Genomic DNA, 12616 nt, shown 5'->3' with positions numbered 1-12616 from the left:
AACTAAAATACCCTCCCACCATTTGAAATCTGTGTTGTAATTGACTTGGCTATGAATTCGTCCGTGGTTTGGGTTTCATTCGACCATCAACGATTACAGGTTCTGCGTTGTGGAGGTTGAGGGTGGTGAAGCTTTCAAACAGGGTGGTGTTGCTGCGTTTTGTGATCTGCAACAGGAAGGAGTTGTGGGTGTTAGATTTCACTTTTGCTCGATTGGGTTTGAATTTCTTATTGATTCTTCGTATTAGAGAAGATGAAGATGACAATTTTGTTGAAGTTTCTTGTTAATTATTTCTTTTATACGTCCATTTATTCCTTTCAATCGATCCATTTCCATTTTATAACTATTCAGGTAAAGATGCTTAACGAACTCCAAGCTTCCAACCCAGAAATGGTGTATCACAGTGGTCTATCCTGATAAATATAAGGTTTGTTTATTGATCATTTGATGCGCCTCTCACATTCTTAGGTCCTCTTACATAGCTAAAATTGAAAGCAGACACAGTCCAATGTGGTCTGTCTGTACTCTTCCTAGAGGACAAATGAAATGAACAAAACGACTTGGAAATGCATTCGCTTTGTGATTGGTTGGAGTGGCAGAGTGTAACATAAATTATCGGCGACAGCAAGAAAATTAGGTGTTAATTAACCGAAGCTAATTATGATTGGAAAAATACTGTTTATATAAATGTGTCTTTTTCTGGAATTTTAAGCACCGTGAATGATTACATTGTCATTAAAGATAGATTTTTTAAATTTGGCAATATAAGGGCTTCTGTCTCTATCCTTTTAAGCTATAGTAAAATGATTTGTTGCAAAAATTTAAAGCTTGTGATGAGGGTTTTTTTAGTCCTTTCATTTAAAGGTTTTTATTTTTTAATCAAATAGAGAGAGAGGACAATCTGTTTTTTTAATAAATATTAAATATTATTTAAATAAAAAAATTGTTGTTACGTGCAATGCACACGCTAGCGTGTCTTTTGGGTGACACGTGCATCGCTTTTTATTGCCTAAACCTCCTTTCATTGTGTCATTTGAAGGCAATAATGTTTTTTATTTTTACGGCGACACATGTTATTGGTAATGACATAATTTGTTATTGAAAAATTTTTATTTTTTTTATTTTTTTTTATTTAAAATTCATGATGGTCATGTAAAATTTCAGAATTATTCTCTGATTTAAGAAGAATTCCACTTTGTTCTTTTTTTTTTAATTTTTAATTTTTATTATGGCTTCTTCATAAAAATTTAATTTATTTTTAATTATATGATTCGATTTGTTTTATTTTTTCAATTCACTTTCTTTTTTTTGTTTGGTGGGCGGTTCTTAAAAGTGAAGGCCTTGTGGTTTTGTGGGTCACAAGCATCTAGAAAAGAGTATGGGCCCGTGGAATTGGTGGGCTTATAACGACCATCGACCTTTAAGGCTACAGTGACTTTGAATCTGACAAATAGAAAATGGTCAATGCATGAGAAAAGCTCCAAAAAGCAATCAATATTATTACTGATTAACACTGGACACGTACTCTGCAACTCAAAAGCAAATATTCAAACCTTATCCAAAACCATCTCGTGGAAAATAAACTAGTAAGCTACTTCCGAAGAAGCGATAGTGTGCTTGGCAAGGGAGTGTGAAAAGAGGCCGTACTGCACTGCATAAATAAGAGGGCAAATAATTCGATGTGGGAACTGTCATTCGATCGAAAATGCACTAAGAACTGATTTAAAAAAAAATAAAAATTAAGACACTAATTTAAAAGTTTTGACATAAAAATATTATTTAAAAAAAATCGATAAAATAATAAATCTTTACCTTATCGCATTTTCAAAACATAGTACTTACTAAATAATGATATAATTATTGTGTTCAAAATATCTATATATAAACATATTATATTTTAAAATTACAATAACTTACATGTCATGAAATTTAAATGATTCTGACCAATTTAATTAATGTCATAAACCACGACATAAAAGATACGCTATTTTCGACAAAGCTTTTTGCATGTTTGATGAATTCACCATTTCTTTTGATTTTTCCATGCTAAATGCCCAATTTGTCCATAAAAACAATATGACCAGTCACTGATCACTTGGAGACCTTCACATTTTCTAAGAACTCTCCAAGATAAGGAATGTCAGGTCATTGTCGTGGAATGTTTGAATTATTTTTCTTCTTTCTTTCTCCAACATCAATGAATTTGGCTCTTTACCAAGATTGCTTTTGACCAGCAACCGCGACTTTCCTGGATCAGCGGGGACCGCCCTAATCCTCATGGAGTGGTCGTGAAGATCGGTGTTCCTTTTCCTTTTTTCTTTCTTCCCCTCAAAGATCAAATCAGCGAGGCAATAGCATAGTGTAGCTTCTTCGTACAAATGTGAAAAAAGTATAGTAGGATATAAAGAAACATCGCAAAACATTTTGAATATTTAATTGCTATGCATTAGTATGTTTTTACTACTAAAACTGAGAACATACAAGATTAGGACACTGCAATTATAAATATATAAATCTCAATTCTCATAATATTCTATGATCTGAAAGGTAAAAGGTACGTACAGAAGCAATGAGAGAGTTTGACTTGATTCAAATTATATATAGGAGAAAGGATCGATAGAGCAGCCTCTCATTCGCTACACCATGATGAACAATGAAAACATTACATGAATCGTAATGTTGAAGAGTTAGCTAGCAGGAACTTGCCAGCTTGACAAATGCGATGACTGTTACATGAAGCAGCGATGAAAAGAGAAAACAACATCATCTACTAGACAACAACAACATAATAAGTATCAAGTAAATCAAACTCTATTGTATGCATGCATATTGTAAGCTTGTAGAGCAAGAATCAAATCATGATCAGGGATCGTCTATATCAAGCCTATAGTGTAGATAAGGTACACGGGTGTGGGTCCTCCATCGTCACCTCTGACAATCTGACGCACCTCATGTGATGTGAATCAACTTGCATCGCCAAGTAGTTGGACTCTCTTGATTGTCTCGAGCATGTATCCAGACCCTAGACCCATGCATATTTGCCGTTCCATGTTGGTATCAGATTTTATGAGGTAACAAGTTCCTATTTTCAAAACTAAGTGAAGTAGTCTAGAATATAACCAAAATTATCTGGGCAATATGACCTAGCTTACTGGGTGTTAATAGCCGTGGCAAGCATTTATTGCCACATTAATTAGGTCATAGGCAGAAAGATATCCGGGACACTGGAAAATGGGAACCACTTCTATGCCTGTTTTGGGGGATTTCACGCAGTTGAATTTTTATGAAGAGGCTGTAGAGTTACTCATTCTGGTATTTTTCTGTGCGTTTGCATGTGCATGGTACCATATCACTAGCTGACCAGTGGTGAAGAAGAGACGTGAAATTCTTCAAGACTGAGTACAGCGGCTCGCGAAAGCCACCCAAAGTGGCTTTTATAATGACCACCCTCCCCGCGGTAAAAGGGTTCAGATAAAAGCTGAGCTCATGGATGGCTCTGTTGGTCAAAACCATTGGCGTTCATGGAAGTTTCTCCTGATATTTTATGGCTGCCCACTTCTAAAAGCTCGACTTCGTCATGGTTCTTCAGGACTTTTGGTCCCTGTCAAAGCTTTTTCGTTTTTGTTTTTGTTTTTTGCAATTATATTTACTGAATAGTATTGGCCATTAAACCGGAACACCAATTAACCAAGGAACCCCAGTTTCCCACAAGCGTAAAATCCACCCCAAGAATAAAGGTCAAAAGATATAGCAGAGAGAGGGAGCAAGGAAAGTACTATGGAAAACTATCCAATGCGGCTTGAATTTGTGGCCGTAACTGGGCCTTGTTCTTCATGCTCCAATTAGCAACAACAAAGACTTCTCACATAGCCCTCCGTTCTCATAGAGCATTAATATAAGTATTTTTATGGTTGGAAGGTGTTTTTTTTTTAAATTATTTTATTTATATTTTAAATTAATACATGTTTGATGTTTTTAGATTATTTTAATATACTAATGTTAAAATAATTTTTAAAAAAATAAAAAAATATTATTTTAATATATTTTAAAATAAAAATCACTTTAAAAAACAGCTATTACTGCATTTCAAAACAATCTTAAATCCACAATCAAAGCAACTGCAAGGTACAAAGCTGATTGAGTTCTCCCACTACCAAAAAGTCTCAATTGAGGCCCCATGTGTTCAGATTTTACTCAATTAATTCCTATCGTCTACAGACATGACTCCCGCGAGCCTTCCCAATTTCAGCACAACATCGGAGACTCTGAAAAATATATGCGAGCTAAAAAATACAACCACATGCCCTCTTAACAGCAATAGGACCTACAACTTCAGCGTCGAAAGATCTTTATTGATGACGCCTAAATGTTTTAGAAAGCATCAATTTTGCACCATCAAATCTAATAACAATGGGATTAATTAATTGAATCAACCCTCAACAGATGACGACGGGCTCAGCTGGGACAAGTATATATAATAGTTTGGGACAGATTTATGGCTAACTCCAAGGTAAAAGGCCAGCTAGATGAACTAGCCATTCTCAACTCACAGTTTTGAGTAAAAAGAAAAAGGATAAAGAAAAACAAACAATTCTCAATTTCGTTTCTTTTCTCATATGGAGCAGAAATGACACAGGCAAGCTACTAACACACACCTGTATGCTACTAACTCGGGGATTTCTTCAAAGATAACCAAAACAGGCCGCCTGTATGCTAAGTTGCTAATTATTAACCAAGATTCCTCCCAAAAAACCTAAGGAGTTGGGAATAGAGGATAAGAGAAAAACAAGTTTTCACCACGCCCGTTACAGATCTATAATTAAAACCACATCAAAACCTTGAGCCATGCTTCTCATGAAGTCAATCCTTACATGTGTCTCCATTCAAAGAAACAGCATCCTGAAGTTTCATAAGAAGCACGATGCACATTTCATCAGAACTCAAAACACTCTGATGTCAACGTAAACAAACAAGAGGGCAAAGAAACATGGGATGTATATTGACACTTTTTTGGGACAAATCAGACATGATTTCAGGAGCTAATTTTGATACTCAGGTGATGATGTCTCTCTCACACGTCAAAATCCTTGTAGTCTGAAAAACACCATCACGTAAGTAGCGGAGGCTTCTAAATAATTGCCCGGAATACAAGAGAATTGGCTTTCACAAATTGGAAAAATGTGAAGTTGGGCCTTCCTTGAAACCAGCTGGCACTCGAATGAATTTCAAGGAACTAGTAAACTTTTATCAGCTGCATGCAATAATAGATTGCAAGCATCATTCTGTGTTTTAGACAGCATGTTACAGTTAAAAAAGAATACATAATCCTCTCAACATTATACCCTTCTATTGTAATCATTGCATACATTCATCTGACATCATTCTTTCTCTTTGTTTTCAATAATCTCTCGTACAAGTTTGTGAATGATAAAGACCACAGACAACAAAACTGCGGATATATCATGGAGCCAAACAGGAGATGCGGGATATTAAGACCACACACACGATACCCTTCAGGGAGTGGCTGGTCTAGCCCCGGGAGAACTCCAATCTTAGCAAATACAATTTCAACCTTTCATAGGCTACCAAATTTTGGATAAGATTGCATGAATTCTAGCCATAAAATAAAGTATATGCATAGTCATCCGTTCACCTAATACTTATGACTATTAAGATAAATACTGCTATCTGATCCACAACCGAGAGATCCAAAAAAAAGAAGAAGCATGCCATCACTTTCAAACAGTGGCTATCACATTCACGCCCCAATAATATTTATCCAGCTTTAAATTAGGGTTAAAATTAACCGATAAAATGTGATCAATTGCATGTTAAAAATAACCGATAAAAAAAAGAAACTATATCTTACGCAAACAATTACCAACATTACCACATAAATAAATATATATATATATAAAAAAAAACACCCAGTGAATAGAACAGGAAGCAATTCTGTTCCATCTTCTATGCTGATTTGCATCGTTAAAAAATTAGGGGGGGGGGGGGGGAAGCAATCACTAAACCTTGGAAAAGCAACAACCCACAAAAAAATTACTGAAAAACACCGCAGTCGTGTGATCATTGACTGAAACCACCGACATTCTCTCACTTGTTATCAGCATTAGGACAGTCTCTCGCAAAATGCCCTTCCTCTCCACAATTATAGCATCCTCCACCTCCACCTCTACCTCCACCTCCACCAGAATATCTCCTGCCTCCACCGCCACCGTATCTCCCACCATCACCGCCACCTTCATAACAATCCCTTGCTAAATGACCGTACCGTCCACAATTAAAACAAGCACCACCGCTACTTCCGCCGCCTCCATATCCCCTACCCCTTGAGTGGCCGCCTCTCTCATAACCGCCGCCTCGTCCCCTTCCGCTGTAGTACCCTCTCCCTCCACCTCCACCGACGAGGAGGACGGCGAGATCTGGAGACTCCCACGACATCAGCGGCCTTGGCGCGGCCGTCTTCTCCTGAACTGACAGAGAACTCCACGGGCTGTCCGTCGGAGAGGGTACGAAAGCCGTCGGATTGGATCGAGGTCTGGTGGACGAACAGATCCTCTCCGCCGTCGTCGCAGCAATGTGTTGAATAATTAAACTCAACATCTAGAAGGTTCCAGTCAAGGAAGGCAACCAGCCACCAGCCACCAGTCGCCGACTAGCCGCCAGCCACCAGCCGCAGCCGCCAGCCGCCTCCACTGCCGCCAGCCGCCTTCACACTTGAAGGTTGAATTTTCGTATTTTGATTTGTGTATAAATAGAACGCCCAGCTTATGTTATATGTGTGGAGAGAATTGAGAGGAACACTAGTAAGAGAATAGAGAGAGAGAGGGCGTGTATTGTTAAGCTTTTGTGTTTAATTGTAAGCTTCGGATTTTGTAATAAAACAGTGTGTTTTATCCCCTCTGAGTGTCTCAAAGCCACCACCAGTGGTTTCTCCCACCAACAATTGGTATCAGAGCCCCGTTCGTCGGAAAACAGAAGAGTTTTGGGGTATATCCGAATTTTCAAAATTGTCAAAAACAAGTTTTGATCATTCCAAAGTGTAGAGCTCATCAATACGAACTCACTGCCGCAAAAATCAGCCAAATCGGAGTTCGGGGTAGCCCACACGCGCCGCCTGAATATTCAGCCAGATCGCCCACGCGCATCCCACGCGCCCCGAGGTTGAAGACGACTGAGCCACACGCGCGCCATATTTGAGCCGCGCCGAGCCGTATACGCCGAGCCGTAGCCGAGCCATAAGCCGAGTCCAGCCGACCACAAGCCGAGCCGTATCTCGCGCCGAGCCGAGCCGCGTTCCAGCCTCAGCCGAGCCGAAGGAATATTCCACAGAATATTCCCGGTTCAACCCAGCGAACCGCCCGCCGTACAGAAGTGATTTTTTGACCGGTTCACCCATTTTCGGACCCGATTTCAACAAAGTCAGACCGGTTCCCTACTATTTGGACCATTCCGGATCGATATACAGTGTCCGTTTGTCCAAATTCGGCTCCCAAAGAGGTGATATAGTCATTCCAAAAGCAAAATGACTACAGAAGGTACACATACACTCATCCCGAAGCTGACTAAAGACAACTATGATAGTTGGTGCATCAGATTGAAGGCATTTCTTGGGTCACAAGAGTGTTTGGATATTGTACAAACTGGTTATGATGAACCAGAGTCCAAAGAAAGAGAAGATGCTTTACAAGAGGCACATAAGCAAGCCTTGAAAGTCAACAGAAAGAAGGACAACAAAGCCAAGACCATCATCTACCAAGGTCTTGATGAAGATACATTCGAGATCATAGCTTCCGCTGAAACATCACATGATATATGGGAGGCTCTCCAACAGAAATACAAAGGTGCTGACAGAATCAAGAAGATTCGTCTTCAATCTTTGCGAGGTGAATTTGAGTTATTGCAAATGAAGTCCTCGGAGTCTATTTCTGATTATCACACAAGGATTATGGTGATAGTCAACCAGATGAGGAGAAATGGAGAAGTCATCATCGATGCTCGAATTACTGAAAAAATTTTGAGATCCCTAGATCCAAAATTCGATTTTGTTGTTGTCGCAATTGAAGAGTCCAAAGATGTGGACAAGTTGACGGTTGATGAGCTTATGAGTTCTTTGCAAGCTCATGAGCAGAAGATTGTAAAGCGAAATGGAGATAAGGCAATTGAGCATGCCTTACAAGCAAAGCTGTCTCTCAAGGACAGATATGAGCAAGGGGAGACTTCATCAAGTGGCTACACCACTCAAGGAGGAAGTCAACAATCCAGAGGAGGATTCCAGCAATTCCAAGGAAGAGGTTCTTGGAATACAAGTTTTAGAGGAAGAGATGGCAGAAACACCACCAGAGGAGGTCGAGGCCAACAAACATTCACTACTAGAGGAAGAGGAGGCGGTTACAATAACCGTGACAAGAGGAATATCAAATGTTATAGTTGCAATCAATTTGGGCACTATAGCACTGAATGCAGAAGAAAAGCTCCGTTAGAGATACGTGAGCATGCCAACTTTGCCAACTTTGCAGCAAAAGATGACACAGGAGCAGCTGCATTTCTTGTCCAACAAGGACTTGATAAGAAAAAGGAGGACATATGGTATCTAGATACTGGAGCCAGCAATCACATGTGCGGCTACCGAGAGTTATTTAGTAATCTAGATGAGACCAAGCAAGGTCTAGTTACTTTTGGAGATACCACAAAGGTTCCATTCAAAGGTAAAGGCAACATCCCAGTCAAGATGAAGAATGGCGATTCCAGCTACATCGCCGATGTCTATTATGTCCCAGCCATAAAGCAGAACCTAATCAGCTTAGGTCAACTTTTGGAGAGAGGCTATACTTTTTACTCGGAGAATTGTCATCTGGCAATTAGAGACAACAATTGGAGATTAATGGCCTACGTGAAAATGTCCAAGAACAGGATGTTTCCTTTGAACATCCAGTATGATGCAGCAAGGTGTTTGAGTGCCATCACCAACAGTGAAGAATGGCTTTGGCACCTGAGGCTTGGACATCTGAATTTCACGAGTTTGAAGATGCTAGCAAGCAAGAAGATGGTCAAAGGTTTGCCTCACATTGATCATCCAGAAGAAGTATGTGAGAGTTGTGTCCTCAGCAAACATCACAGATCCAGTTTTGCCAAAGAAGTTAACTGGAGAGCAAAGAGGCCACTGGAGTTAGTACACACAGATGTGTGTGGCCCAATCACGCCTATGTCGACTGGACAAAATAGGTACTTCCTCACTTTTACTGATGATTTTAGTAGAAAGACGTGGATATACTTTCTGAAGAGGAAGTCAGAAGTATTCAATTGTTTTAAAGATTTTAAAGCAATTGTGGAGAAGCAAACTGGTTATACGATCAGAACAGTAAGATCTGATCAAGGAGGAGAATATACAGCCAATGACTTTGAAGCCTATTGTACACAACAAGGCATCAGACATCAGACAACGCCAGCTTATACACCACAGCTGAATGGTGTAGCAGAAAGGAAGAATCGCACGATTCTTGACATGGCCAGAAGTTTTGCTCAAAGCAAAGAACTGCCCAAGCAATACTGGCTGAAGCTGTATCATGTGCAGTGTATCTGTTGAATCGCTGCCCAACCAGAAGTTTGCAAGGAGTCATTCCAGAAGAAGCATGGAGTGGTCACAAACCAAGTGTTACTCATCTACGAGTCTTTGGTTGTGTGGCATATGCAAAGATCCCAGATGCAAGAAGGAGAAAGCTCGATGATAAGAGCGAGAAATGCATCTTTGTCGGATATGGTGAAAGAAGGATGGGATACAGGCTGTATAATCCCATCACGAAGAAGGTGATTACGAGTAGAGATGTTATCTTTGAAGAAGATAAATCTTGGGAATGGAATGGTGATCAAGAAGCAGTCAAATGGATCACCACTGATTTGATCCTTGAAGGTGAAGAAGTACCAACAGTACTTGTCGAAGAACCAATTGTGCCAGCAGCTGAACCACAAAGTCCGGTACACAGTTTTCCTGTATTCAACAGGAGGAACACACCAGGAGCATCATCATCAACACCACCATCAGCATCCTCGTCAGAAGGACCAAGAAGGATACGGAATCTTGAAGAGTTGTACGATACCACTCAGGTTATGGAAGATACAACTCTGTTTTGTTTCTTTGCAGATAGTGACCCACTAAGCTTCGATGAAGCTGTCACAGAAAAGAAATGGATAGAAGCAATGGATGAAGAAATACATGCCATTGAGAAGAATGATACCTGGAAGCTGACTTATCTACCAGAAAACAAGAAAGCAATAGGTGTCAAATGGGTCTACAAGACGAAGAAGAACGCCAAAGGAGAAGTGCAAAGATACAAAGCCAGATTAGTGGCTAAAGGCTACAAACAGAGAGAAGGTATTGACTATGGAGAAGTATTTGCTCCAGTAGCCCGGCTAGAGACAATCAGACTGATGATCTCACTAGCTGCACAACATAGATGGAAGATCTATCAACTCGATGTGAAGTCAGCATTTCTGAATGGCTTTCTAGAAGAAGAAATATATGTTGAACAACCACTTGGATACATTGATGCTGAAAATGAAGGCAAAGTATACAAGTTGAAGAAAGCTCTCTATGGTTTGAAGCAAGCTCCACGTGCTTGGAATACCAGAATTGACAGGTATTTTCAAGATAATGGATTTGACAAATGTCCATATGAACATGCAGTATATGTGAAGAAAGAAGCAGATGCAGCATCTTATTTGCGTGCCTATATGTTGATGACTTGATATTCACCAAGGCAACAACCCTACCATGTTTGAAGACTTCAAACGAAGCATGGATACAGGAGTTTGAAATGACTGACATTGGTCTAATGTCACATTTTCTTGGCTTAGAAGTAACGCAGAAGGAAGAAGGGATTTTTGTATCCAAAGCGGTTACGCCAAAGATATTCTTGAAAGGTTCAAGATGGAAAGCTGCAATCCGGTATCAACTCCAGTTGAGAATGGAGTAGAATTAAGGAAGAGTAAGGTTGGAAATGTTGATCCAACTTACTTCAAAAGCTTAGTAGGAAGCTTAAGGTACTTGACATGTACCAGACCGGATATACTCTACGGAGTCGGACTCGTCAGCAGATACATGGAGACACCAGACCAGTCTCACTTGAATGCAGCCAAGAGAATTCTTCGCTACATCAAAGGCACAATGAATGAAGGTATGTTTTTATACCTCAAGTAAAGACTTTAATCTTGTAGGCTACTCGGACAGTGATTGGGGTAGAGATTTGGATGAAAGGAAAAGCACAACAGGGTTTGTCTTTTTCATGGGAGACACATCTTTCACATGGTCATCCAAGAAGCAATCGATTGTAACATTATCAAGCTGTGAAGCTGAGTATGTTGCTGCCAACTCAGCCGTATGCCATTCAATATGGTTAAGGAATATGCTGAAGTTTTTGGGATTTCCTCAAGAAAATCCTACGGAGATTTACATTGACAATCGATCAGCAATCGCATTGGCAAAGAACCCAGTGTATCATGAGAGGAGCAAACACATTGATACACGTCATCATTTTATCCGGGAACATGTGAAGAATGAAGAAGTCCAACTGATATCTTGCAACACAAATGATCAAGTTGCTGACATCTTCACCAAGCCATTAAAAGGAGAAGTATTTATCCGATTAAAGTTCATGCTTGGCATGACATCCCTCGATTGAGTTTAAGGGGGAGATTTGTTGAATAATTAAACTCAACATCTAGAAGGTTCCAGTCAAGGAAGGCAACCAGCCACCAGCCACCAGTCGCCGACTAGCCGCCAGCCACCAGCCGCAGCCGCCAGCCGCCTCCACTGCCGCCAGCCGCCTTCACACTTGAAGGTTGAATTTTCGTATTTTGATTTGTGTATAAATAGAACGCCCAGCTTATGTTATATGTGTGGAGAGAATTGAGAGGAACACTAGTAAGAGAATAGAGAGAGAGAGGGCGTGTATTGTTAAGCTTTTGTGTTTAATTGTAAGCTTCGGATTTTGTAATAAAACAGTGTGTTTTATCCCCTCTGAGTGTCTCAAAGCCACCACCAGTGGTTTCTCCCACCAACACAATGAAGCCAAAACCTTTCTGTGCGCTGAACCACTTGACCGTGCCAGTGGATCTCTTGGTCTCTGCCATGGAAATGAGCTTCCAGAAGAACCTAGAAGGTTGTCAACTCGGTTTGAGCTTGTCAGTGGCTGAATGTTTGCGTTAGTGCATGTAGTATGGCGTGTGCTGTGTGTTAACGAGTGTCAGAGTTTGGGGTTTTATGAGTTTGTAAAGCAGGACCCAGTAGCTGGGAGGTCGTATGATCTGGAGGTATTCGATTGGCATGTACAAACGGATGATGAGGGTTTAGCGTTTTATCCAATCCAGTTTTGACCACTCATATGGGGTGGCCAAGTGGGGGCTTTTCTTTCTATCCGTTTGTGCCTGATTGGCCAACCATCAAAATTAGCCTCTTATTATATACGTCAAGTCATTGCCACGAAATAATGAAAACAAATTAAAGAATAGTTGTTGGCCACTTTTCTTGTATGAAAAATATTTAATTTTTTTAAGCTTTGCCTGTGCATATAATCAAATAAAAGACAGAATTATATAAATTGCTTAA

At 40.0% G+C, this 12616-nt stretch overlaps 1 pseudogene; it reads right to left on the bottom strand.

Annotated features, from left to right (window-relative positions):
* Positions 1 to 5865: 5865 nt before the first annotated feature.
* LOC118041760 (cold shock domain-containing protein 3-like) lies at positions 5866 to 12439 on the bottom strand (annotated as a pseudogene).
* Positions 12440 to 12616: the final 177 nt, after the last annotated feature.

Source organism: Populus alba, chromosome 14 (genome assembly GCF_005239225.2).
Source record: "Populus alba chromosome 14, ASM523922v2, whole genome shotgun sequence".
NCBI classification, from domain to species: domain Eukaryota; kingdom Viridiplantae; phylum Streptophyta; class Magnoliopsida; order Malpighiales; family Salicaceae; genus Populus; species Populus alba.
This window is presented reverse-complemented; position numbering and strand designations above follow the sequence as displayed.